The 24150-nt window shown below is 36.1% G+C and overlaps 1 protein-coding gene and 1 long non-coding RNA gene across 5 annotated transcripts in view; one reads left to right on the top strand and one right to left on the bottom strand.

Moving 5' to 3' along the window:
* Window positions 1-24150, top strand: part of LOC136826699 (uncharacterized) — a 119239-nt gene that overhangs the window by 33936 nt on the left and 61153 nt on the right. The window lies entirely within an intron of this gene.
* On the bottom strand, window positions 6562-12983 carry LOC136828732 (uncharacterized). Its single transcript, XR_010850203.1, has 3 exons — window positions 12841-12983; window positions 7467-7689; window positions 6562-6982 (listed from the first exon to the last, which is right to left on the bottom strand). It is a non-coding gene; the product is annotated as an uncharacterized lncRNA (long non-coding RNA).

Here is a 24150-nt window from a genome sequence, read left to right as displayed (position 1 = left end):
ATATATATATATATATATATATATATATATATATATATATATATATATAAATATATATATATATATTATTTATTTATTTGTTTATTTGTGTGTGATTAAAAAATTATGCCAGTAGTAGTGAATACTCCTAAGATATTAAAAACAATCCCAAATATAAAATTTTTATGATTGCCTATCTAAAATCAAATATTTTGCTTGTACATCTGTATTGGGTAGCAAATGAATTAAAATATTGTAAATTCATATGCAAATTATAACTTTGCCATGCCTCAATATAATCAAAACTCTGTAAAACTACGGGACTTCTGGCCTGATTTCCCTCAAATTTGACATGTATGATACCGTGTCTGAAAAGTAAACTGGTTAACGTAGTTATATCCGTACATTTGCCCATAACATGAGGTCTATTCACGTGAGCCACACACACTATATATATATATATATATATATATATATATATATATATATATATATATATATATATATATATATATATATATATATATATATATATATATAGTCCGTGTATATACGTATGTATGTCTCACGTGACCTTACGATGTGGGCGTATATATTGATGTAAATTCGTGGTCATATTTACTTCGGATACGGCACATACAAAATTTGAGTGAAATCGGACCAGAAGTCTCAAAGCTTTACCAAGTTTAGGAGATATTGAAGCATAGCCATGTTCTGGTTGCCATATGAATTTATAACAATCTAATTGCTTTCATTTGCCGCCCAATATAGACGTAAAAGCAAAATATTTGATTTCAGAATAAGCATTCTTGAAATTTTTTTATATATATTTTTCTTAATGTTCATGTCATTATTAATATCGGTGTCATCATTTTTTAGCTATTCTTCGTCGACTTTCATAAATAACAATAAATACATAAGTGTTTATCATTTAACATTCTCATTCATGAATTTTTCTAATTCCCGGAACGTCTTTCGTTACTTGTCTTCATAAAACATGTCAAGTTTTGACCCAAAATCTTCACATGAGCCTGGCCAAAAAGAGTAACTAATAAAAAAAAAAAGGTCAAGACTCTCTTTTATTAGTATGCACTACCAAAAAGTAAAAAATAATTTCTTGAGAAAAACCAGGATTTTCTTACAATCATGTCTACAAAAGTAAAAGCGTGGGGACCAAACATGGAAGGAAATGCTACAAGAAGTAAAGAAAACATATTTCTTTTCTTGTAGCATTTCCTTCCGTGTTTGGGGCCCACGCTTTTATTTTTTGAGACATGATTAATTGTGAGAAAATGCTGGTGTCTCAAAAAATAATATTTTATTTTTTAGTGCATTTTAATAAAAGCGTGCGTAAAAAATGATATTTCTTTATTTTATACATTTTAGTTTTGGCAGAAATTGTAACCGATTTATGATTGTAGCTAACGAAATTGAACGTGATATCCTGTCTAGCCAAAGAGGGTTTGGAAAATCCGTAGAGTTAGTAGCTTATTCTACCGAGTTGAAGAAGGTATGAAAAATCTGGAGATTCATACAAATCCTGAGATACTGGGAGAGGTCACTGTAGGGTCACTAGAGGTCATTGCTGACCTACTGATCAAGTAAGGTTATAATGTCACCAGGATTGAGTAACCATGCAAAATTTCAAGTCCATCGGACAAAGGGAACTGGTTGAAAATTGAGTTACAAGTTTTGACCCAAACAGACAGACAGACAGAGATGCAGAAGTCATGTTGAATAAAAACATGTAAAAACAAGTTTTGACCCAAACAGACACAGAAGTCAAATTAAATAAAAGCATGTAACAGGACAGCTTCAGCTTGAAGAGTCCCATTTGATGGGTAAACTTAACCATTGCCCATTCAAACGCAGTTAGGTACCTGCGATACTCTCAGACTTGATATGCCATTTGCAAGAGAACCTTGATAGGGATTTTGAGTGCAGAGTAATTCAAATAGATTTTAGTGGTACTTTCGACTTAGTAAATCACAAGGCACTTATTTATAAACTTCAGAATCTTGGAGTGGGCGGATATGTTTTAGGACTAATTCAAGACTTCGTGACAGGTAGGCAGCAGCGAGTTGCTGTTGATGGGATCTTCAGTGAACCAAGACCTATTGTGTCTGGAGTTCCACAGGGTAGTGTTCTTGGTCCACTGTTATTTTTAGTGTATACAGGTGATATGGTTGCCTGGAAAACAAGATTGTTCAGTATGCCGATGTTGCAGCACTTGTGGGTGTAGTAAAGTCTCCACTTATGAGAAATGAAGTTGCCCTCTGCCTCAGTCGGGACGTGGACCAGATCAGGGAATGGTGTAGTCGGTGGGGTATGAGGCTGAACTCCAGTAAAATGAAAACACTACTGATTAGCAGATCTCGTACAGTTTTCCCACCCCACCCTCCCCTTCAGGTGGATGGAACTTTGCTGAATGAGTCTGAAGCTTTAACTATTCTAGTTGTAACTTTTGACTCACATCTTACTTTTGAGAAACATCTAATGAAAGTTTCAGCAAATGGCGCACGAAAGTTAGGTGTTGTTCGTACGGCCTCATATATTTATATCTGATAAAATCAATGCAACCTGTTTTAGGTCATTTGTACTTCCTTTACTAGAATACCGTTCTCCGGTGTGGATGTCTGCTTCTGCCATAGATTTATCTTTTCAGATAGTGATTGGTATTAGCAGTTATGACTTGGGCCATCAGTGGATGGTCTCTTGTCTGTCAATTTTTCATAAGTTGTATTTGAATAGAGATATTTCACATTCACAATTGATCCCTGAACCCCTTTTCCTGCCGAGCAACCAGATTCACTGAACAGTAGCAACAATATGCAGTAAATGTGCGAAGCTTTGGGACTTTTCAGTTCCAGAGGTCCTTTATTCCTCACACCGTTAGACTGTGGAACTGTCTCTCTGGGGATGTCGTGAATTGGTACCTCGGAAGTTGAATCGAAGGTGCAGTGCATTTACTACCCTAATACAATTCTCATTGTATTTTGATAATTTCCGTATCTTTTTATTTATTTATTCATTCATTTGTTCATTTACCCGTTTTTAATAACTGATCTCCTCTTCATGTATTTCCCATTACCTTCTGTTACTTCTTTCGAATGAACACCTTTGGAAGTTTGAATTTCAAGTCAATGGTTCCTGTGAGCTTGTCCCATATGAATAGGGTTCATCTTCTGAATATTAACAATAATAATAATCCCTGACTCGGTGTGTAGAAGAGAAGAGTATTTTCTCTTGAATTGGTCCTTTAACATCTTTCTTCCATCTTACTTTCCACCTTCTCCTAACAATTGCTTCATAGTGCAAGTGCGAGGTTTTCCTCCTGTTGCAGCTTGCACCTTTAAAACCATTTTACTCTCAATTTCCCGTCAGCGTTGACTGACCTCATAGGGCCCAACGCTCGGCTTTTAGCCTAAATTTTATATTCTAATTCCAATTCACTCGAAATGGATTAGGTTGAAATGCGGTGATGGGATGAGGTCAGTGCCCAGACAAACTTGCAATGGAATGACATGACTGTTTTTTTGGTCATCGTTGTTGCAGAGCTATTTGTCTTGTCATGTTCCCACCAAAGGAACTGCCCCCTTCCCTCCACAACAAGCAAGAAAAAGATTCCAACAATGTTGGGGTTGCCGGGAGATGCATGAATAATTTAGGGTCCCATTTTAGACCTAGTGGGGCTGATGCAAAACTGATAAATCTGCGAAAAAGAGTGGAACTCCGGAAATGACATCATAAAAGAGAAGAAGAACAGACAATAGTGTCGTATTGGACACCTGGTATTTATTATACTGGAATACTATCGATCCTCGATCTGAATGAATTTTAGAAACTGGAAAATGTTTGAAACTTGAAAATCGCCTTTAGATGAATGGTATTCAAGAATTTGATGCCATGTAATCACATATTACTACGAGTGGGAGCCAAGAAGTGGCAGTAGGCAACCTCCAAGTCTGTTATTGTATTGATTGGGGGAATGCAAAAGGATGGTACCCCCAAGTTTGTGGATCACCACATATTAACTCTCATACAAAGTAGTGAAATAATTATATATTGTATATATATATATATATATATATATATATATATATATATATATATATATATATATATATATATATATATATATATATATATAAAAGCAGTTGTTACTAAGAGATTTTACATATATATATGTACATATAATATATGAAGATAAAAGGCCCATAAAACACTACTTGAATGTTGCATCCATATATTTCGAGCGCCTCCTTCCTGCGGCCCGGGTCACTGGTAAAATATGGACATGATGTGTGGCAGTGCGTCGCTGTTGATATGCATGTGACTGTTTACCCAGGAGGATGGAAATTAAGCTTTTCCCTGGCGTTTTGGGCCTCATTAACTCCTGTCTGGCAACGAGTCTAGTGGTCGTATTTTCTAGATCACCTGCTTGAGAAGAGGCCTGATGATTAAATCATCGATGTCATCCGATTTCCAATGTCCTCCTGACAAGTTCATATCGTTGGTTTGATTGATAATAGCAGATTCCAGCATCTTCACTTTTTACGGATAGTTACTTTCGAAAACCAGCTTTGCTGCACTCCAGTTTATGGTATGGCCTTTATCGCTAATATGTAGGAAAGTCCCCGAACTCTCTGAAGCATACTGATCTTTTGTGCTCTGTTAATCTTCGTGGGATGGATCTACCCGTCTCCCCCACGTAAATCTCATTACAATTGCTGCATGGTGTATTGTAAACTCTGGCTTCTTCCCCTTTCTTCTTTAAGTATTCGTTAATGAGCGAGCTCCCGATGAATTTGGGATCATGGAGAATAATAAGGATTATTAGACATGAGGTGTTCTGTAGCTTTTATGGATGTTTTCGTCGTACAGAACCTTTATTTTGTCATTAAAATCTATTAGTCTGTTGTTAGTGGGACCTCTGTGGTATATTCTATTTGCTTTGTTAATAAATTATAATTACATATAATATATATAATATATATATATATATATATATATATATATATATATATATATATATATATATATATATATATATATATATATATATATATACATACGTACATACATACATACATACATATGTCTATTCTATATATATAAATGTCAATTTAACTAAACTTGTAAACTTGCATGTATGTAAGTTTGTGCTCTGTAGAAACCCGAACTAACTGACTGATCTAGACAAAGTTTTCCACGCAGCCCTCATTTGACCTAAGAAATGTCTTGCGTAGGTTTCAAACCCATACCCCTGCCTTTAGGGTACCTTATTTATTGCGGGTCCTGGCAAAGACCCGGCCAGAGGACAACATTTTGGACTGGTGTGACTGGTACTGAGCATGCAGACTGTGAGAATTGGGCTCTGCAGCGGCGGCGGACTGACTTGTGACTTGCTCAGTGTAGGCTGAGTAGCACGGCAAAAAAAAAAATATATATATATATATTCCTGCATTTTTTTGGATTCTTTGTCGTGTAAATTATGTGTACTATTATTGAAAATGCTTTTATTTAATGTGATTTATAATTCTGTCTAGAATTCATTGCTCTAAATAAACATATTAATCAAAACCACACCACGCGTTACTTCCTTTCTAAGGTAAATGATCGGCTGTCATTCAGAGTTTTCTCGGCAGTGTTGAGTTGGCCAGCTAGCATATATATATATATATATATATATATATATATATATATATATATATATATATATATATATATATATATATATATATATATATATATCGTATATATATTTATTTATTTATAAAATTCGACCGTAAATATATATGTATATATACATATATGATGTATATATATAAACATATATATATGTATATATGTATACATGTGTAGGTTTATATATATATATATATATATATATATATATATATATATATATATATATATATATATATATATATATATATAAAATTTCACTACTCCTCTGTATTAGAGTTAATGGGCTGTGATGCACAAATTTGGGTTTATATTCCATTTGTATTCCTCCAATCAATACAATAACAGATTTGGAGGCTGCCGGCTGTCACTTCTGGATCCCACTCGTGGTAATATGTTTGTGATATAATTTATATATATGTGTATGTATATATATATATACATACATATACATATACATATATATTATGTATATATATATCTGTGCATATATATGTGTACACATACATTATGTATATATATATTATGTCCATATATATATATATATCTATCTATGCATATATATATATATATATATATTATATATATATATAATATATATATATATATATATATATATATATATATATATATATATATATATATATATATATATATATATATATATATATATATATATAACGTGTGTGTGCATAGGTATTTATATATGGACAAAATAACGTTAATAAAACAACAAGGAAAGCGGACATAACTTCTCCAGCAATAAGCACTTGTGGAATATTGCTCGTCTTAGTTTATTAGGAAGCCATAGCGCTTACTACGTTTGCATTACGTTTAAGTCTCCCTCTTCTTCGGATCTTAAAAGGTCTGTATTCTCGTAAATTAAACATCAGAAATGCAGAAACTTTTAATAACAACACACAACAAAGACGACGCAATAACTTCTTTATTATTTACCCAGTCATTGACTCCTTGGAGCACAGATTCAAAAGCTTGAAAATGCAGTCAAGAAAGAAAGGCTCAGGGTTTTTTTTTGAAGCAGGATGCTAGAACAGAAACAAAGAAGCAAAGATAATGAATTCAGTCATCTCACAAAAATTAGAACAGGTGTGATGTTCTTGCACAGGTGATCTCGATCTTCAGCATTTCATGTCAGTGAAGATGGGCCTGACCTCTCCGAGTTTGGCTCTGATCTTGCAGGCATGGACTGGGTACTCTTTCTTCATGGTGTCTATCACGTACCGAACGCGTTGCATCTGGGAGTCGCTGCAACCTTGGCAGATTGGTTGTCCGGGCGCGGGGTCCCATAGAATTGCTGAGGAGAGACGTGTGTCATGTTACTTATGGTGCCATTGTGTTATTTCACAGTTTCTGTCTTACTGACTAATTTGTGTAGTATGTTAACTACCTACTTATCTGTTCCTGACATTTGTATACATACCAGAAAGTGTTTGAAATTCATTTTCATACGAACCGTCAGTTCACCTCAAGTGGTGCACTTTAGCAGGTACTTAAAGTTCTGCAGCGTCACTTCGGCCTCAAGCTGCAACCCCTTTCATTCCTTTAACTGTACCTCCGCTCGTATTATCTTTCTTTCATCTTACTTTCCACCATCTCCTAACAATTGCTACATAGTGCAACTGCGAGGTTTTCCTCCTGTTACACCTTTTAAACCTTTCTACTGCCCTGTTTCCCTTTCACACTGAATGACCTCACAGGTCCCAGCGCTTGGCCTTTGGCCTAAGTTCCATATTCCATTCCATTTTCATACAAACAGACGTACGGTAATGAATTCTTACATTTGAGGGCTGTACCAACTGCGTTGCACGGTCCTTCTTCAAGGATGCACTTGGTGTGAAAGTCGACAGTGGCTGGGGTCTTCATGTTCTGGGCCAACTCTTCCATTGGCATATTCAGCAGAGGCTGTGTCAGGTTCGTTGCTGGTTGCTGAGGGAAGACGATGCCACTGCGTGCCAGTAAGATGACACAAACCACAACAAGTGACTGAGGCTGCATTTTTACCTGAAATGAAAATGGGAGAGTGATCTGTTGGTGGACTTTTAGGCAGTTGAATGGTTTGCACATTCTACAACCTTCTGGGCAGTTGACCAAGTATTTGCTTTTAAGGTTTCTGAAACAGGCTGAGACGCCAGTTCTTACAACCTCAGAACACAGTTCTAGGTTTAATATGCTCTCTTAATTTCTTGAAGGGTTACTTCCACATCGCAAAACTTCTGGAGGCAGTTGCAATCGATAAAAGTCTCAGAACTTCCGAAGGTCCTTGTTTTCGTTACGTGTATTTTAAAACTTTTGAAAACAGTATTTTTGAGACTTCCGAAGAAAGTTGAAAGTGTTTTACGCGCTTTAAACCTCGGGTGACAGTAGAGAAGAATGACAAACTCTTAAAACTTTTGAAAGCACGTGGAACTTGTTCATTCTTCGAACTTCTGAGAGCGGTTGACAAGAGTGCTAGATTTTAACACCTTTGGTGACATCTGGGAGTGTGACATGTTTCTAAACCTTTTGTAGACAGTGGCAAGGGTAATTCTTACATGAATAACTTCCACATGCTTTCAGAAGTTTTAAGAGCGATCTGCTAAAACTCTTTTGGAAACAAGTAAGGGACAGATAAGTTCCTTATAATTTCTGGAAGATTTGTCCATTCATAAAACTTCGAAAACAATGGGAAAAGTGATGCATCCATGAAACTTTGAAGACAATTGGACAAATAATTCATTTTAAAACTTCTGAAGTGCTTTCTCTGCTAAGTTTTGAAGGCAATAGGGACTTTATATATTCATACAAACTTTTGAAGACAACAGCAAGAATAATCTAATCTTAAGACTTCCAACTATAATGGAAGAATTGATCATAAGAGTTTGTGAAAAAACTGGTAGTGGCAAGGCAACATTGATAAACAATTGCATATACAGTGGCATGAACAAGATTAAGTTTCCACAGGTTTTAAATTTTTTTGGACAGGATGTAAATTTAAATTTTTTTGGGACATGATGTAAATTTAAATTTTTTTGGACAGGATGTAAATTTAAATTTTTTGGGACAGGATGTAAATTTAAATTTTTTTGGACAGGATGTAAATTTAAATTTTTTTGGACAAGATGTAAATTTAAATTTTTTTGGACAGGATGTAAATTTAAATTTTTTTTGGACAGGATGTAAATTTAAATTTTTTGGGATAGGATGTAAATTTAAATTTTTTTTGGACAGGATGTAAATTTAAATTTTTTTGGGACAGGATGTAAATTTAAATTTTTCGGCGACGGGATGTAAACAGATTTAGGCATAACGATTAATTACAAAAATCTGTACTGATAGAAAATTCCTAAGTTTATTAAAAAAAATTCCCGGAGATAATGACGCTATAATTTTAGAATTTGTTTGTTGTTTTGACAAAAAAAGAAAAAACGAGAAACGGTTTAGGCTGTTAATGCATTTTCTTTGCTACGTTTTTATAAATAGAGAATTATGTATTTGATAATTTTTTTTCTTGACATTCTGATGACATTTGGCAATGAAAATCACTACAGGGATATTTTGCCAAAAGTCTTAATTTATATACTACTGTACTTCTTTTTCTTTTTATAATTATTATTACCAGTAATAGGAATAATAGTAGTATTACAAATTTGGAATTCTCTCCCTGCTTTTGTTGTCCTAACTCCTATCACATTTCTTCCATTAAGGGGCTTCCCTTATATACTACTGTACTTCTTTTTCTTTTTATTATCACCAGTAATAGGAATAATAGTAGTATTACAAATTTGGAATTCTCTCCCTGCTTTTGTTTTCCTAACTCCTGTCACCTCTCTTCCATTAAGGGGCTTCCCTCGTGGTAAAACCTCACTGTTCTTCCCTTCTCTTCTTTTTGCTTCTTATTTTAGGTCCTGGACTAAAAAAAAAAAGGCATTAGAGTGTCCGTCCATTGATTTATTGTATCTGAAACGTTCAGTGTAGGGTATTAATTTACCTCTTTTTGTCTTAAAATGTATTGAGAAAATGGGTTTGAATAGTCTTCAACGTAAAAAGGATTATTATTATTATTATTATTATTATTATTATTATTATTATTATTATTATTATTATTATTATTATTAGTGACCTACTCATAATTAGAAGAGTTAGAGAAGATCATTAACATGCTCGGCAGACTTCCCAAATAAAGTTAAAGAAGAAGAATGAGAAACAGCGAAGAAGTGCAACAAGCATCGATGAACGGAACGGATAAAAACAAAAACAAATGATCGTTTATCTAAATAAGAACAATGTGAAAAATGTCCGAAAAATTAAGGCGAAGGAATATTTCGCATCAGAGAAACATCGAGAACTCTCTTCAACTTATGAAAGCCACTGAAGGAAGATTATTTCTGGAATACTTAACGTTATGTAGCCTACTTCCAAAGTAGCGGATAAGAATATGTTCATATAAAATTCACTTACTGCACTTCTTGTATCTCTGTATCTTGAAACCGGATAAGAGACTTTGAGAGGTTGGGTGGTTTAGGTTAGGTTAGGGTAGGCTGGCCTTATGCCGTGACGGGCCCTTGTCCAAGGGTGTAACCGGTTAGGATGTGGAATAGAGAGGGAGGTGTTAACCTCCCTGGCTGGCCAACCAACAGCGGCTTTGAAAATGTCATTGCAGAAGTGAATCAAAGGTAAAAGATCTGTACAAAGTTGAATCCTAACGGAGTCACTTCTCTAAAGTTCATTGATGGTGATTTTTATGATAAATTCTTGAGAAAATCCTTGTACACAATTGTAAGTCAGAATCTATACAGAAAAACCTCTTCCAAAATGAATATGTAAGAGTATTTTCTTGAGGTATTGGCTAAATACCAACGAAATTCCATAATCTATACTATATATAGGAGCCAGTGGTAAGAGGGGCTTCGGCCCGGTTGGACGACTGGAAATCTAAACGCGGAGTTCACAACTTGTTCAGATATTAAACCACTTTTGGTTAAAGAACTGAATTCAGTCAAATATGGTCGGTGTAAGATTGCTGAAGCAAATCAACGCTGCTTATTCCTTTGTAATACACTTCACGACGACAGCAACCGTATAAAGTACAAAGAACGTAGATAGCTCGTAACTTGAGGCCATCTAAATTATATTTTCTGCCTTACAGTCAGTAGCCTATTAATCGTTATTTTCAAGTAAATATTTAATGTTAAAATGGCCTTCTAAATTTCCTGCTTTCCAAAGGTCGTCTGCTGAACAGTTATTTTACATGCACAAAAAGAAAAATGTCATCATGATTATCACAATCATTTCCTAATTATTAAAAGAAGTTAGATAATCAGAACTTGATAAAAGGACAAAACGGAAAATGTGTTTTTTAAAGCATTACAATATTTTTTCAGTCGCCAATTTTGCAACCAATGATGAAACGTGGCAACGTTGAGAAATAAGTATTCCGATGTACTTTTTTCTCTTCAATTTCTAATAGTATTAACGTGAATTCCAGAACTCCAAAGGCAACTTGAAAGAAAATCAGATATTCAGGAAATATTCAGAAGATAAAAAAAATGTCTTTTTCTGTAAACAAGAGAGGTCTTCTCGTTTTAAGTTGTTGTCTGTGGAGTGTTCTGTATTGTGTCGTGAAGGCTGGGCTAAAATTTGCAGCTGCATTGCCTTCTGTCTGTTACTTTTCATCCCCTGTATTTGGCGCCTTTCCACTTGGCTGTCAATCACCTTTAACGTTACCTTGCTCAAAACATCGCTTCTCGGGTCATGAAATCTGACTTATTGCTCCTTCCATCTGCTTAATAATAACAACATAAAATAATAATGACGACATAAAAGATAGAAAAATAGGAAAGTATCAAGATTTAAAGATGGAAATAGGGAGGCTATGGCAAGCTGAAGTGGAAGTGTTACCTATTACCCTGGCATCTAAAGTGCTGAAGTGGGAGTAGTGCCTGTTAGCATGGCATCTGAAGTGCTGAAGTGGGAGTAGTGCCTGTTAGCCTGGCATCTGAAGTGCTAAAGTGGAAGTAATACCTTTTCCCCTGGGAGTACTAGAAGTAATCCCAGAGGACCTCAGGAGACACCTTCAGATTGCCAGGCTAATGAGTACTACTACCACCTCAGCAATTCAGCTTGCCATAGTCTACATATTTCCATCATTAAACAAACCTCGAGTCAGGATTGCTCCAGAAAATTGTACTGCTGGCCACAGCAAGGATAACTAGGAGAGTGCTGGAATCCTAAGAAAACAGGGTAGTTGGTTCAGATCCTCAGGAGGCAGTTTGCAACCCTGATCAAGATTCAGAGATACCAAGCTATAAGTCTGTCCTGAGAAGTGGCATTTTGAGCAAGGTTACCCAAAAGGTGTTGGACAGTCAAGTGGAGAGGCTGGAAATATTAGTACTATCTTCCTAACAGCACAAATCACACTACTGACGCCAATTTCTAACGAGAAATCTACACTATCTCTTCATGTTGCAGAACTGATGGCTATTTAGGGAAAAAGTAGTTTTAAATCCGTTGAATATCTTCGGACAATCTTTCTTATTCTAAGTTGCCCCTAAGGTTTTCGAACTTCAGTTAATATTAGTAGAAATTCTGCAAACGTATACCGGAATGTATATTTTTTAACGTGTCCTGTAAGTTGCAGTATTAGCTGCATGAATACAAATGAAAAAGTATAGCACTTTTATAAAAGATAAATTTACTGGTTTATCATCTTAAGTGGGTTGCGAGAAAGAAATACATGCTAAATTCAACAAATGGGACTCTGATTTAGTCATAGTATCTAATATTAACGATAATGACAGAATTCCTGTCACAGAAATAACATTGTATTTTCTTAAACGACAATTCTTTTGTTTTATCGTTTCATGTGGGGTGTGAGAAAGCAAAGTGCATAATAAATTCAACAAATGGGATTCGGTGATCTTGTCACACTGCATAATATTAACGTTAATGACAGAATTCGTGTCGGAAATTGTATTTTTATGAAAGATAAATTTGCTATTTTATCATTTCAAGTGGATTGAGACTAAAATTGACACAAAATTCAGCAAATGGGATTCTATGAACTAGCCATACTACATAACTTAACGATCACGACAGAATCCCCGTCACAGACGAAGAAGAAGAAGAAGAAGAACACAATACCCGGATACCCAGCCAGGGCCACCTTGAACTTACCTGCTTGAGACTCGGAAAGCACGAAGGCAGAAGCAGAATGACGATGACGGACAGTCGCCCGGGTTCTCTTATATATGCTCGAAGTCTTCGCCCTTGGCGTACGGTGTTGGAGAAACGCCTCCTTCGTCATTACAGTTCCGTCGGGCGGCATGTCTGTACCAGAGAGGAACCGGTTGTGCCTGCGTCTGCGCGCGCAAAAAGCGCCGTGTCATTTTCTGACTGGGTGTCGAAACCCTGCTTCGGTTTTTTTTTTTTTTTATCTTTTGTAATTTTTTTTTTTTTAAATTTTTTTATTTTCTGCTTTCTTCGATCTGGATTGCTTCCAGAATTCGAAAATTTTAATCTCCCTCTTTTGTATCTCGTTATTATTATTATTATTATTATTATTATTATTATTATTATTATTATTATTATTATTATTATACCTAAATGAAATGTCTTTATCTATTATTGTTATTTTTTTATTATTATTATTTTACCTAAATGAAATGTCGTCTTAATCTATTATTATTATTATTATTATTATTATTATTATTATTATTATTATTATTATTTTACCTAAATGAAATGTCGTCTAAATCTCTTATTATTATTATTATTATTATTATTATTATTATTATTATTATTATTATTATTATTATTATTATTATTATTATTATTATTATTATTTTACCCAAATGAAATGTCGTCTTAATCTCTTATTATTATTATTATTATTATTATATTATTATTATTATTATTATTATTATTTTTTTTTTCGATAAATAAAATGTCAATATCCCTCTTTTGTCGTTAGGTATTATTATAATAAATTAGTATTATTAATATTATTACTACATTATTTACGATAAATAGAAAGTCAGTATCCACCTTTTGTCTGTAACTATTATTATTATTATTATTATTATTATTATTATTATTATTATTATTATTATTATTATTATTATTATTATTATTATTATTATATATTCGCTAATTGAAATGTCAGTATCCCTCTTTTGTATGAATAGTGTTAATATCCCTCTCTGGTCTGTAGCTATTATTATTATTATTATTATTATTATTATTATTATTATTATTACAAGAACAGCGGATATAAAACAGGATAGCAGAAAAAAAAAGAGATGAACCATCAACCTATTACATTAATATTGATATGCTCGGACTCATTACAGGACATAAAGTCTGTGATTAATATTCCCTAAATGCATTTAAAAAGGTTAAGGTCAAACTTAATGGTTTATTAAGATTAGGTATGAATAAAATACATCATGTGATCGACTGACTGAGGCGCTGAATAAAATGGCATGACATCACACACAAAAAAAAAAACTAAAGGTTAAAGAAATTAGACGTTGCACTAAAGCGCTATTAACTTTGATAAATCATTTATGTATTGTGAATATGGCATGATATCCTACCACGAATACTCCCAACCAGTTCTTCACTCAAAGTGATTGAAAACACCTTCGAAGGGTTACTAAAGGCTGGGGGGGAGGGGGTGGACACCTTCATTTTGGGTTGATATTCTTGAGAGTAGAGTTAATCTCTCAGAAGAGGTTGAAAAGAACCAAAAGGATCTTTCCTTTCGTTGTTGAAGGACTCTCACTCCGCCTCTCGAACAATGGTTCGCCACAAAAGGCATGGTTGTAGGTGGCCACCCATAAACGTATTATCTCTATTCAGAGCCTAAATGGAGTCCCCTTTGCCTGGAGAAACTGAAATTGACCGTGTGGAGAGAGAGAGAGAGAGAGAGAGAGAGAGAGAGAGAGAGAGAGAGAGAGAGAGAGAGAGAGAGAGAGGTACTAAGACACTTCTTGAAGCAAAACAAAATATATAACTTTTCCGTTCTCTTTTGTTTTTCCCTATTCTCATTTTCTTACTAATTTACCACTGTGGAAATCATGGCGGTGAATTTTCCCGAGGTGATTGATTCCTTAGGAAACTTTTTCATTCAGACAGACCGTATAGTACACCAGTGATGTGCAACACAACCACATTTTCACAACTCATTAATCCTGCTTCCTTTCCATTCTTCTGCCTTTCCTAAATCCTCTGCATTTACGTCTACAAGGATTCTCAGATTTACACTTACGCCTGCACCACAAGATTTATAGTCTCATGCCATCACTGCAAGCAAGTCTGAGCTTTTAGACACCCTACCCAAGCCAAAAGCAGTCATATTTGTCTCTGTACCCAAGCACCAATATATAGTCAAAACATCATATATATAATAAAATAATAATAATATAATAATAATAATAATAATAATAATAATAATAATAATAATAATAATAATAATAATAATAATAATAATAGTAGTAGTAGCATGAGTTTGGAAATGGAGACACAAATCCACAGTTGCGTATGGTTCCCTATACAAAAACTGTGGATTTGTTTCTCCAATAATAATAATAATAATAATAATAATAATAATAATAATAATAATAATAATAATAATAATAATAATAATAATAATAATAATGAAAAACAGAGCAGAGGAATGGCTCAGCAAACCAATGCACTGACAGTACATGAGACAGACGAACCATGGCAATGGCTACAGAGGGGAGAACTCAAGAAGGAAACAGAGGGAATGCTGTCAGCGGCACAAGATCAGACCCCAAGAACCAGATATCTCCAAAGAACAATTGACAGAAATAACATCTCACCCATATGCAAGAGGTACAATATGAAAGACGAGACCATAAACCACATAGCAAGCGAATGTCCGGCGCTTGCATAGAACCAGTGCAAAAAGAGGCATGATTCAGTTGTAAAAGCCCTCCACCGGAGTCCGTGCAAGAAACACCAGCTAGCCTGCAGTAATAAGTGGTACAAACACCAACCTGAGAGAGTGATAAAAAATGATCAGACAAAGTTCCTCTGGGATTATGGTATCAGAACAGATAGGGTGATACGTGCCAGTAGACCAGACTTGACGCTGATTGACAAAATCAAGAAGAAAATATCACTCATCGATGTCGCAGTACCTTGGGACACCAGAGTAGATGAGAAAGAAAGAGAAAAACTGATAAGTATCAAGACCTGAAAATAGAAATAAGAAGGATATGGGTTATGCCAGTGGAAATTGTACCCATAATCATAGGAACACTAGGCACGATCCCAAGATCCCTGGAAAGGAATCTGGAAAAACCAGATGCCGAAGTAGCTCCAGGACTCTTGCAGAAAAGCGTGCTATCAGAAACACCGCACATAGTGAGAAAAGTGATGGACTCCTAAGGAGGCAGGATGCAACCTGGAACCCCACACTATAAATACCACCCAGTCGAAAAGTTAAGTATACCTTTGTTTAACCAGACCACTGAGCTGATTAACAGCTCTCCTAGGGCTGGCCCGAAGGATTAGATGTATCTTACGTGGCTAAAAACCAATTGGTTACCTAGCAACCGGACCACATTATAACGAGAAATGAATTTCTATCACCAGAAATAAATTCCTCTAATTCTTCATTGGCCGGTCGGAGAATCGAACTCGGGCCCGGCAGAGTGCTAGCTGAGAACGATGCCCACCCATCCAATGAGGAACTACCACCCAGTCGAATAGGATAAATGAGATAGAGAAAAAAAAAAGTAATGGACAGAACAATCCACAGTTACATGTATATACAAAATTATTAATTTTTAAAAAGTGAATCTCTACAAGGGGATTATGATTCTGACTAAGAGAGGAAATGCTACCAACAAAGTAAAAGCAAAAAGCCAAGATAAGTTGTTTACGAAAAGGGAAACTGGTCGATTGTAAAGAACTTATCTCGGCTTGTTGTTTTCACTTTGTAGCTTATCATCTCTTATTAGTCAGAATCAAAATCTCTGTAAAGATTCAGTTTTTAAAAATTGATAATTTTGTATAGTTACATAAATGTGAATTGTTCTCTCTGTTATTATTATTATTATTATTATTATTATTATTATTATTATTATTATTAGAGAAACAAATCCACAGTTATGTTTGGGTACCATACATAACTGTGGATTTGTTTCTCCCCCTCAAGACTCATGCTACTGTAAGTATTTTTTAGTTATTATTATTATTATTATTATTATTATTATTATTATTATTATTATTATTATTATTATTATTATTATTATTATTAAGATTTCCACTAAATACTGGTGTCTGGGTAAAAGGCAAATCTGACTGCTTTCAGCTTGAGTAGAACTCCCTAAAATCTCAGATTTGCTTGCAATAATGACACGAGACCATCAATCTTGTGTGAAGGCGTGAGAGTAAATTTGAGAATACTTGCAGAAGCAAATGCAGAGGATATAGGAAAGGCAGAAGAGTGGAAAGGAACCAGGTGTTAACTGGAATATAAAACTTTGGCCAAGGAAAAAGTGCTGGAACCGATGAGGCCAAAGAAAAATCTTTAGGTAAATCCATTCAAAACTTTTTGAGATATGTTGTGGACTGGTCTAGTAGCAAACAACTTAACTGTGAATCACAGTCTTCTTTTTTACCTGCAACAAAATGAGAAAAAAGTAACTGTAAAAATCATTCTGAATGCCTGGAACTTAAATTCGCGTTTGTTCCAACGAGAATTCGAACCTACACTTTCATGGATGGGGTACTCATTGCTATGACGCACTGCTGCTGACTGCTGACTAAAAAGAAACAAATGCCCGTTGGGTATATTAACCTTTGACCAGAGATGTGGGTAGCTCACACGTTTTGCTCACGGACTTATTGCCGGGCGGATGTCTGTTTATCTTTGGTATTGTGTAGTTGAGATTTGTTTGTGCGTGTATCACGTTAGGGCCCTTGTTTATTTTTTGTCGCAGATTCTTCCCCTTCTAGTGGTGTTTTCTCCTCCTGTAGCTCTGTGTTGTTATGATAGGGTAGTGTTTATTATTCTTTTTTAGTGGAAAAGGAACAACGTTCAGTGACATCCTTTGTCTGACCTCGTGTGCTTCACTTGGCTTGTTGCATTTTCTGAGTGTGTTTTTGGCTATGATGGAGGATGTGAAACCAGATTATCATCATTGTATGGGCAAGGGCAAGCCATGTATCAAGTTGATGTCCCCAATTGCTGTAGATCCACATTCTATGTGTGTTTTGTGTAGGGAACATGATTGTACAAGAGAAGCTTGTACAATCTTGTACAAACCACGTGTGAAGAGTCCAACGGTTGGCTTTCTCCCCAGTGGTCTTCCAGCTGGTATTGGTCTGGGCACACACCAAGGTCATATGGCTGCGGAGATACATGGACGATTGGCTGATCCTAGCTTCCTAAGAAGTTGGTACTCTCAGTTGCATCTCAAAGGGGATGGGGTGCACATGTAGAAAGAGAGTGCATTTCATGAATGTGGGAACTCATTGGGAAAGAGGGCCACATCAACCTGCTAGAGATGAGAGCTATTTGGATGGCATTCCAACACTTAGCAGAAGTTGGAAAAGAAGTTGGTGGATGTTGTGAGCGACAACACCACGGTAGTCTCTTGCATAAACACGCAAGGCAACACCCTCTCCCCAGAGCTGAACAGAATCTGGACCTATCTGTCAGGTACATCCCAGGAAAGAGAACGTCGTTGCTGATCTAATGAGCAGGGTGAGTTATGTATTAGGTGCTGAGTGGTCCCTACACCAAAGAGTGGTTGATTCCCTTCTTAGAGATGTGGCAGGGTCTGTTGATTGACCTATTTGCCACAGCAAGAAAAGGCAAACTTCCAGAGATCAGCACTAAGGATGCCTTCCAACACCCATGGGATAACATGGGCATTTACGCCTTTCTTCCATTCAACCAGTTAAGGAGGGTTATCAACAGGTTCTTCATATCCCATGGGCTGAGAATGATGTTAGTGGCGCCCCTGTGGCCACAAGTGGAGTGGTACGTGGATCTACTCCACCTCCTAAGAGACATCCCAAGGCAGATCCTGGAAGCCCTTGACCTTCTAGTTCAGGAACACAACAGAGGGTACCATCAAGTGGTAGACTCCCTCCGGCTCCACTCAAAATCTCTATATAAGAGAGGTGGCAGACTTCCTACTGTACCTTCAAGAGGAGAAGAGCCTTTCTATCCCAGCAGTGAAAGCGTATAGAGCAGCCCTAGCCCATGTTTTCAGGTCCAGGGGGAGAGACCTGTCAAATGGCTGGGAACTGTTTGCCATCATCAAGTACTATGAAATGAGATAGCCCCTGAAAGACTTGAGGTCTGGTGAGTGGGATGTGACCAAGGTACTAGCCTTCCTGAGAAAAGCCCCATGCAAACTGCTCAAGAAGGTGACAGATAAGGAAATGACATTGAAGACTGTCTTCCTCCTTGCCCTAGCATTGGTGAAAAGGGTGGGCAAACTACTGTCCTATTGTGCAGAGTCTCACACACAGAAGGGTGGTCCTCTGTTTCAATGGAATACGTCCCTGACTTCTGGGCCAAGACCCAGTACACCATAGTCCAGGAAGTAAGGTTCTAGTGTTTCTTCATTCCCTCATTGAAAGACTGTAGGGGGAGATGAGGACAAGATGGTTCTATGCCTTGTCAGGGCCTTGAGACAGTATCTGAAAAGGACGTCTACTCACAGATTGGCTCACAGAAGACTTCATCAGCACTGGCCGAGAGGAAAGGAATATCATCTCCTTGTGGCAACCTTTCAGGCCCACGACATTAGGGCTATGGGTCCGTCTGTGGTGTACAAAAAGAACCATTCCATTCAGCGGGTTCTGAAGGCAGGACATGGAAGAGGCAGTCTATGTTCACATTGTTTTACCTGTGAGATTTGTCCCACAAGTTCTTGAACACTTTCACCAAGGGGCCAGTTGTAGCAGCCCAGCAGGTGCGTATCATGTCATAATGTCGCACATCAAAATGTTGTGCATCAATATGTTGCAAACAAAAATGTCTCTGTCACAATGTCATGCAACAAAATACTGTGCGTCAGTACATTGTCACTGTCAAAATGTCGCCACAGTCAATATGCTGTGAACAAAAATGTCGCCAGTGTTTGTATTGTGAAGCACCCCTACGATTCGTCAGAGTTCATACCAAGAATCTCTGTCCACCCAGGGATGCGGTAAGATTTCCTGGTCAAATATTTTTCTAAATATATCCTTCCAACTTTCAATATCGATATATATTCTTCATTAATTTTTCTATCCAATATTTTCAGAATATTGCAAGATTATATAATGCAAAATAAATCGTTCCATACTGTTTGGTCAAGTAAACAAACTCATTCTCTAGCCTCCACTAGACTAGCTCTTGCTATCATTTCTCAGATTCAAAAACCATAATTATGAGCCAGGCCTCGCAAGTAATCCATCAGATCCCAGTTTGCATGATCATTCACAGTTCTCTGAATTCTCTCTTTGCCATCATGGTATTACCTACAGCCCTGAGGTGGCTGTTGCCCAGCAATATATTGCTCTATTTTTAACTCAATCAATCCTTGTTCCTTTCGCATGCACGATATAAACTTGAAAATAGTTGGAAGAGGAGCACCAATCAACTCTGAAAAGCTGCTATGCCAACCTTCAACTGAATTATTCGTTTTCGGGAGACCTTCACCAGCAGCTGGAAAACAGTTCTACAGTGGAATTGGAAACTGAGGCATTGAGAAATTTTTAAAAAAATGATCTTGGAAATACAATGAGAGATTTGGATCGAGACAGGCAGTTCCCCAGAACAGACTGAAACAGACTGACTAAACCTCAGACCAAATGAAGTCGAAAACACCTTGTTTATACTCGTATATGTATAGAAGACTAATATGACCTATTATTTCTTGCCCAATGTTTCCCTGTTTGCTTGACCATTATGCCATTACTCATCATCAGTGACGACATTATGATGTATGGCATACTGACATGCGACATTTTGAGTGACGACATACTGACGCACGGCATATCGTCGCACAACATTTTGACAGGCGACATTTTTGTCCATGACATTTTGACATGCAATCAGCAGGTGGCATGACGCCTGTTAAACCCATAGGGTGGCTTCCGCCGACAACACTGTCCATCATCGTCCTTTCCAAAAAGGTGTGGTGAGTACAGGATGATTTGTTGTCTTCTACTTTGGTTTTTATTCAGGTTGGCCTGAGATATGTGGTTAGCTTCAAGAATATGGGTACAGTGGCACCTGAACTCCAGGGCATGTCTACCTACCACTCTGGGTAGATCGGTTCTCCCACTTACTGGTGAGTCTCCATCTGTGAAAGTGTAGGTTTGTATTCATGCCGTAACAAATACCAAATTCAAAGAAATTTGTATTTTTCATAGAATATGAATCTACCGTTTCATAGGGTAATTTTTACCCTCTTCTATTGTCCCTCGTGTTTCCTATCTCTCCCGATCATTGAGATGGCCTGGACTGCTGATTTACAAAATGGACAAGTTACCCACATCTCAGGTCAAAGGTTAATATGCCCGATGGGCTTTGTGTTGTAAGTCAGCAGAAAGCCACAACGCCTCATGGCTCTGAGTACACCACCTATGAAAGCGTAGGTTCGTATACTAGGAAAAATACGAATTACTTTGAGTTTGGTATATTTTTGAATAAAAGCAGTTTGTTTAATTTGTTTGTAAGTTTCGACCAGACATGAGACACAAAAGAGTAGATGAAAGGAGGCTACAAGAAAAAAAACACACCTGAAAAAGGCCCATTGGGAGCAGCTACGCTGACCAGGGGTTAAACTGAGGAGATTGACTGAATGATTATAACTACTAAAACTGGCGTCACAACACCTAGGTTATTGATGCTGTAATAGATTAAAAAAAGGAAACTAAAAACAGATAAATAAATAACTTTAAAAGTAGTTTCATGTGACAAATATATATATATATATATATATATATATATATATATATATATATATATATATATATATATATATATATATATATTTATAATGTACCGTATAATCATATCTATTCACACAGGCCTATACTATCTATACATACACATATTGCATATGTGTACAATTTAAAATTTATTGAGGCCCGCCACCCCCCTAACAAAGATGCACAACTGCTCCGTATTACAATCCTCAACGAGAATTAAGAAAAGAAGTTTATAAATTATGGAAGGTAAGGGCTTGAGTAAATACCTATGTTTATTTTGTATCGTAAGTGTGTCTGAATACGAATGCAACGCCAGAAAGACAAGACACTGCCCTCCCTCTGAGGTGAAACGAAATTACACCGGAGATAAGATAAAATGAATTTTCCTAATTCCCTAGTTGCTCGGTGACGATGGCGCCGCCACAGTGAGCAACTTTTGCTCTTGCAAGAGCATTTCAGATACTCACAGACAATTGGTTTACAATTTTGCCCCTACAGCATGGCTGCTCTTGTCATCACTGGCACGGGCTCATGCTGACGGCCATTTCCTTCTGCACCAACATGAAAATTTCATGTTTAGGGCATTCATAATGTGGGAGAGAACGTGGTCGCATTTTTCATGATGTTGCGCGAGAGATTCACGTTTCATAGAAGATATTAACGGAAAGTTTGAGGTCATGACCGCCACACCATCGTGTGGTGGTATGTTCCATGGTCATGCGCTTGTTACTATTTCAAATCACTATAGTTGCTCACATTCGAAATTCACAGGCTTTGTGCTTTAAAAGTGTCAGTACGCAAAACTTCTTAATAGTAAGCAGACCTAATCCCATTGTCTCCTGCCTGCCTTAAATCTAAACTGCTTTACGTCTGAGGATCTCTACCTACAGGACCAGACTGAAAAAAAAATACTTATCTCGTGCAAATCTGCCTTACATTTGAGACCTACAGTATTCCACCCTCACGACTGTTAGGACCAAGCCCATTTAATGGATTAAAGAATCCTTTCTTTGTGTCTCATTCTCTTGTATGAGGATGAAGGACAAACTTCTCACGCATTCGTACGTATGACTTCAACAGTGATGTTTCCCTCTTGCTGTTTGAAAATTCTCTCTACATCCTTCCTACCAAGACGTACGTAGAGAGAATTTTCGTCCCTGACAAATCTCATCCCAAAACTGGAAAACCATGAGAGATCATCAGATACGTAGAGAAAATTAAAGAGATTTTCCAAGTAAAGAGGATTAAGCTGTGAAGGTATTTAACGCAATAATGGAAGAAGAGGAATTTTGCATAAAAACAGAGACCCTAGGAAACAATTTCAGATGGACAGAGAAACTACTAGATAAACATTCTAAACTGAAGAAGGGATTAACTAATACATTCTTTCTATGTTATCTGAGTCATAACTCCCAGTGTCACTGGACCAAATGGTTTGATGTATGTTCTGACCATAGACATTTAGAATAAACAAGAAAGTCAGCCTTGAAATTATCACTCAGGAATCGTAGAGCCAAGGACACTTGTACAGTGAAGCTCCGGATTGTCTTACGAAAGGTAGGCTAAGAACCGGACTTGGAACAGTTAACAAAAAAAAAAAAAAAAAAAAAATTAAAGGAAAAACAAAAAAATAAAAAAACATGATAAGAAATGGGTGATCAGAAGCAGAAACACCAATCAACGGGATTCATTACTGAGATTATCCTACATCGGCCATACAGACGATGATGTGTTAAAAATTAAGCTCTTAGTTTTCCAATGAAGTTAGATAAGCAAGTTGACATGAAGTATGTCAAGATTTGGACTAATATCTAAATACATAGAGAGAGAGAGAGAGAGAGAGAGAGAGAGAGAGAGAGAGAGAGAGAGAGAGAGAGAGAGAGAATATATAATAATAAAGATATATATATATATATATATATATATATATATATATATATATATATATATATATATATATATATATATGTATGTATATATATATATAAAAATATGTAGGCTTACACTCTATTATAGTTTCCCCTATATATATATATATATATATATATATATATATATATATATATATATATATATATATATATATATATATATATATATATATATATATATATATATATATATATACCTTTATTCTCTGAGACCAACATACCATACAAAAAATACCAAAAGTGGTGATAGTAGAGAAAAAATGGCTGTTCTGATGAAGCCACCTGCCTAGGTCTACTTAAAAAAAAACCGGTTGGAAAAACTAATTACATATTACGGGAAGAAAAAATCGCTCTTTTTCAAGACCAACCCAATTTGTAGGACAGACCCCATTGTCTAGACACGAGCAAGAACAACAGCAAAGAACTGATACAATATTTCTCGGAAATTTCCTTGACTCCATGAGCACGTGAGCAGTCAAGGCCATTTGACATCTAAGACGTGAAAAAAGTTATTTCTCCCAGGTTTGTCATTTTTTTCATCCTGTCCTTTGTTCATAAGTTTTGTCCGTGGGTAAGACAT

Source organism: Macrobrachium rosenbergii, chromosome 3 (assembly GCF_040412425.1).
Source record: "Macrobrachium rosenbergii isolate ZJJX-2024 chromosome 3, ASM4041242v1, whole genome shotgun sequence".
NCBI classification, from domain to species: domain Eukaryota; kingdom Metazoa; phylum Arthropoda; class Malacostraca; order Decapoda; family Palaemonidae; genus Macrobrachium; species Macrobrachium rosenbergii.
The sequence above is the reverse complement of the archived record's forward strand: the minus strand, read 5'-3'. Positions and strand labels throughout refer to the sequence as shown.